Source organism: Anguilla rostrata, chromosome 12, assembly GCF_018555375.3.
Source record: "Anguilla rostrata isolate EN2019 chromosome 12, ASM1855537v3, whole genome shotgun sequence".
NCBI lineage: Eukaryota > Metazoa > Chordata > Actinopteri > Anguilliformes > Anguillidae > Anguilla > Anguilla rostrata.
In genome coordinates, this window is record NC_057944.1 from 1,802,246 (window position 1) to 1,807,944 (window position 5,699).

The window sequence follows — 5,699 nt, forward strand, 5'->3', positions numbered from 1 at the left end:
CCTACTCCACCAAACAGCAAATCATGTGACTGCAACTCAATATATAAAGTATGCAGACATAGTGAAGATGTTCAGTTTTTTGTTTGAGCAAATATTGTAATGGACAAGATGTGTGATCTAAGCGACTCTGACTGTGGCATGACTGACTGTGCCAGATTGAAGGTGCCAGACGTAGTGGTTTCAGCATCACAGAAACACCTGCCCTCCTGGGATTTTCATGCAGCACAGTCTCTAGAGTTTACAGAGAATGGTGTGATAAACAAAAACACCTTGTTAATGAGAGATCAAAGGAGAATGGGCAGACTAGTTCAAGCTAACAGAAAGGCCACAAATGGAATAACAGCTATGCTTGGCCAAAGAGTTCTAATGTCATCACTCCAGAGCACAGTAGATAAGACCATTTAGATTCTTGAAACTGTTGATTACTCCCAGTAAAACCATTTTTCCTGAAACCATTCCAAATAGCCTTTTGGCATGGAGGTAGCATCTAATTTTGGAGCATCTAAATGTAGCAATTAGCCTAATAGAAACTTGGTGACACCCCGATGCAGCCAAGTTCTGTAATTCTCCAACTGTGGCCACTGGATTGTTCTTTGCTCCCTGAACCATCCACCTCACTGGGCATGGGGCTAAGATACACTAGCGCCCTCTACTGGACAGGTTTAACTCTACTTCAGTGGTTTTAAATTGATTAATATTTGGTCTCACAGTAGTAAGTCGTATATTTCTTTGTTTAGTTTTTGACCCATTTGCTTATTTTTGAAGGTCAACAACCATTTTTTCTTCATTTGTGAGTTTGTTGCTTTCGATGAAAAATGGATTTCATAAACAGGTTGCCTCAGTTTTAAACTCCAGTGAAGCAGCATGCAATGGAAGATGTGCCAATAATTGTGACCCCTATAAAGTCAGTATCTGAGATGCATGTATTTTGCTTGTAGGCGTATACGATATGCTAGCAACAATTTATAGCCGACTGATTATCCCTGTTATTGCGTTTCATGTAAAATTTTAAAACATTTGGCAATGTTAACCACCCGTGCTTCCAGTCAGTGTTTCCATCGCATATTTGGATAAACAACCCCCCTTACTTACACGAACACGAACATGCTCGTGAGAAATCTGGGAAAGCATCCAAAAACGACCCAAATCAATAATTCATGAAAGTAAATCATTATTTCAACTTCAATCCAACCCAGGCAAAACGTAAATTCAGTCTGACGTTGTGGCTTTAAAATCAGACACTTTTGTCATTTTAGGTAGACCTACATGCACAGCTACATGCTGCCATCTTGTGGTTCACACAAGAAACGGCGTCTTAATGCAACTATAACCGCAGTTCTTTTCAGTTCCTGCTACTATTAAAGTAGTTGCTGAATTTATTATCATTGAAACTTGTACGAATTCAATAGAACAGAATTAATTGGTAAGGACATGGCCACTAGGTCTTTGTGAATTGAAACTAGTCAGCGTTGGATAGTAAATATGCAAATTAATATCCTTTAAGCATCTTTTTAGCATGCTCTTGTATACGGAAGCTAATGTCTCGTTTTAAATAATAGAAGACCAACTATGAAAGCTCCATACGTGTATTAACTACCGACCACCGACTTTAACATGGCAGACATCAAGTTAATTTCTCTTAATCCAAACTGCGTGAATACAGAGCAAAAATAACGTTTTGACTTCTCAATCCGCACAGTTAAAATGTTCGGTCTGTTTTTATTACAGTAGGCCTAGCAGGTCTCATAATGTAGGTGACGACAGGCCTGTTACATCCGTCATATCCAAATAGGTAAAATGATCATAAAATACCAAATAAATGCTAAAATAAACGTTAAACTTTTAAAAATGCATTTGAAAAGGATTTTTTTTTTTTTGTTTTTGGTCCCAAATGAGGAATTTGAAAAAAGTATACTCCTCGTCTACTCCTCGGGCGCCATTTTACTGCGTATTTTATTTCACAAAATTAAGCGTTATTGCGATCATAGCTACAGATTCCTATTCCTCCAAACACCCATTCTCATCTAGCTTCTATTCTCCCCATCCCAATCCACAACAGATTACTTACTCAGTTCTTTCAACCGATTTAATTCCTTTTTACTGCATCCTCTATGTCCTCCGTCTTTTAAATGACGTTTGAGTTTGAAACAGTTTCACTTTCGACTTTTTTTTTTTTTTTTTTTTAACTTCTTTACTAGTCTGACTCACAAGACCCAGACTGCGGGTGTAAGCCTGCCATTGGCCAACTATTTCAGTCGGAATTCTCCTCCCCTTCCGCTTCTTCTTCTTCGGTGTTGTTTATCGGCAGCTTTATCTGCAGTACCTTTTTTGTCGGATGACTATCTCCATGCCCCCTTAGATTACTCCCCTCCCGCTATCTGCGTGTTACCGTTTTCACGGGCTCCGTCGATGCATTCTGGGCTTAGCGCCGCCCAAGACGATTGTGATTGGTTTAAAGAAATACAAACAAGCCATAACATTTTTTTGTCTATACCGGAATGATAATGACTTGAGCTCTGAGCCAGACCTTTCTCCCGCGCTGAAACGAAGTATGCGAGACTACTTCTTTACTGGTTCAAGTAAGTCTTGCAGTGACTGAAGCCCAAATGTTTCACAGTGAGGCTTGGCTTTGGATCTGGTTTTACGGACATTAGTGTTTATTCGTGGTTCCCTAGAGAGAAATAAGAACACGGACACACACGGAAAAACATTCTGTGTGACGATAAAAAAAAAAAAGCCGGGTGCGAGTCCCGGGGTCGCGTCCTCTCTGTGTGGAGCTAGCATGTTCCTGTGTTTGTGCTGTTTTCCTCTGGGTCACCGTGTCCATATACTCCTAATAAAGAAAGAATTACACAAGTCTGTCTACAGATGTTTAAAAGCCAACACAGAATCTATAATTTTACACAACATAATGGCCCCCTTCAGAATAAGAATCAGTGTCCATGTTCTTGCTCACAAGTGAAAACATGCAACCATTTATGAACAACAACAATAATTTGATGACACTCGTAGGCAACAGCAATGCACAAAAACCCAAACTTTATGCTGAAGAGAAAGCTTGTGTAATCCATTTATTGACAAGCTATTGCAAGGCTAGCTCTCAGAATTCTGCAAAATGGGTGACATAGCTCAGGAGGTAAGAGCAGTTGTCTGGCAGTCAGAGGGTTGCCGGTTCGATCCCCGCCCTGGGCGTGTCGAAGTCTCCCTGAGCAAGACACCTATCGTCTAACTGCTCTGGTGAATGAGAGGCATCAATTGTAAAGCGCTATATAAATGCAGTCCATTTACCAAATGATTATTGCTGCTTGTGTATTTGTTATGCAAATTCTATTATGTTTGCCACAGCCCAAACATGAGATTACGGTTCAAACTAGCTCCTCCTGTTGTGGAGCTCAAGCTTGGACTTTCCCTCATGCTTACATCATTTTACTTTACTCTTTCCCATACATCAGTTTTTCATTTTTCAGATACCATTATTTCCAAGCCCCATTCCTTTCTTTAATTAAAAAACAGGCATTCCCTTCTCTTATCTAAGTCTTCCTCTCCTTCTTGGCATCAGACATGTATTCACCTCATTTATCTCCTGCTGGATTTTATCATTCACAACACGTTTGTATGAAAGGCCTAGTTTGTATGCCAGAAGCTGTGCTTTCATCGTATATGGACTTTTACAGCTTGTGTTTTATATTGAGTGCAAACCTCTACAGATTATTACTGTTTTGACCAAGATCTGGCCATTGCTAGTTCTACATATACTTCTTTTGTTAATAATATACTCCATCTTGGTGGTGATGGTTGGTGATCTTAAATGCATTTCCTTCCTACATGTTACTAATAAGTCATACATATTTTTATCACAACACAAGAACAATATAGCTAGCCAGCATGGTTTTCGATAAATTACCGACAATGTTTACTACTTACTATGTTTTAATAAAACTATTTATTAGAAATTGTCTATCTCTTGCCTACTGCACCTGTCTTGTCTAAGTGCACTGTGATTCTGATTCTCACAATGTGTATTCCTTTTTTTCTAAGTACTGTGAGCAGACTGAAAGTCTGTTTCGTTTCGTTACATCGTGTACTGTACAGCATATTGTTTGTAATGACAAATAAACCTGACTTTGACAGCTAGCCAGCTAGCTACCTGCTGATCCAGCCCTTCCTAACGTTAACGTTAGCTACCCGAAACTTTATAAACGATATCTTTCATGCTGGCGCTGACAGACCCGCTAATCTACCCTGGCTGTATATGACCTGCTCTACATGGTTGCGTTTGTAATTTTATCGTCCTGACCATTGAAAAAATGCATTAAGCTAACCAGTGACACCGCATTTGTCGTAGGTATAGCTAGCTAGCCACCGGTGTTAGGTGCAGTTGGCCCTAGCTGCTGGTACAGAGTCAGTTATTTTCTTCTCCTACTAATGGTTAAAGCTAGGACCTGGGAAGGGAAATCTGATCCCAGACCAGCAGTTAGGGGCAGCCTAGGCACCGCACTTGGCGGGTACACTTACAAGCACACGTGGTTGTGACGTGTATCCGTGCGACTTTAATTTAGTGTAGCTCAGGACCACCAGCACATCGTAAATCGATATAAATCCGTTTTTTTCCCTCCAGAGATTGAAATAAATATAACCAAGCGCATGCTACGGTAGAGAATGACGGTAGCAAAAAAACGTGAGAAATCTTTTATTTTTAATCGCTATATATATTTTACAATTAATGGTTTTTAAAAAGTCAATAGGATTTTAACATTGGGCTGTGACGTCACGAACCAGATGCCCCCTGGAGGCAATTTGACTTACACGCTCATTCTCCTCCCCTTCCGCTTCTTCTTCTTCTTCTTCTTCTTTGGTGTTTTCAGGCAGTCATTTTAAGTTTTTTAAGTTGCATTACCGCCTCCTTCTGGATCTAACCATGTATTGCTGTCTGGATCTCTTATATCCTTTTACTTCTTCCAGTTGTCCTCAAAAAACTAAATATCTCCCTCTTTCCCTCCACCGTGTCCCCACACTTAAGCAGATCTGTAAACCTTGCCTCCACTCCTAGTCTCTGTAATCCTGTAAACATTACCATTCTTTCTTGCTCATGCTTCCTGCATTCAATCAGGACATGCTCCACTGTTTCTAATTCCTGGCACTGATCACAATAGCCAGCTGGATGTTTTCCTATAATAAATAGTGTGCTATTCAAGTTGCTGTGACCAATTCTTAATCTACTTATGATTACTTGCTCTCTTCTATCGGTTCCACTGTTTCTTGCCATTCCTACTTTATTTTGTATTTCATATAAATGTCTTCCTTTTGTTGCACTATCCCAATGTTGTTGCCATTGTTTGATTACTATTACTATTACTATAATGTAATATTACTCCCCTCCAAACTATGCTTTTCCCCTCTGATTTTGAAAGTTTAACATTAAGGTCCACATACTCTCTCCTGACCGCCTCCTTCGCCAATTTATCTGCTTTTTCATTTCCCTGGATTCCTGAATGTGCTGGTACCCACATGAACTTTATGTTTTTCCCTTGATTGGTTATCCTTGAATTATTAAACAACAGTTCATATAATATGTCTTGGTGATTACTTCCTGATCCTGTTTTAATGCTTGACAATGCTGATACAGAGTCACTACAGATGAGTATATTATTTGCCGTCACTCCTTCCACCCACTCTAATGCTAACAGAACTGCAATTAG

The 5,699-nt window shown here is 39.7% G+C and overlaps 2 protein-coding genes across 17 annotated transcripts in view; both read right to left on the reverse strand.

The window, feature by feature from the left end:
• Positions 1–2,417, reverse strand: part of LOC135236664 (uncharacterized) — a 57,962-nt gene extending 55,545 nt beyond the window's left edge. The window contains exon 1 of the mRNA XM_064303151.1: positions 2,069–2,417. The gene's annotated coding sequence lies outside the window, so the exon portion shown is untranslated. The remainder of the gene's footprint in view (positions 1–2,068) is intronic.
• The window catches only part of LOC135235496 (NACHT, LRR and PYD domains-containing protein 3-like), a 340,665-nt gene that overhangs the window by 92,347 nt on the left and 242,619 nt on the right, over positions 1–5,699 (reverse strand). The gene's annotated exons all lie outside the window — the stretch shown is intronic.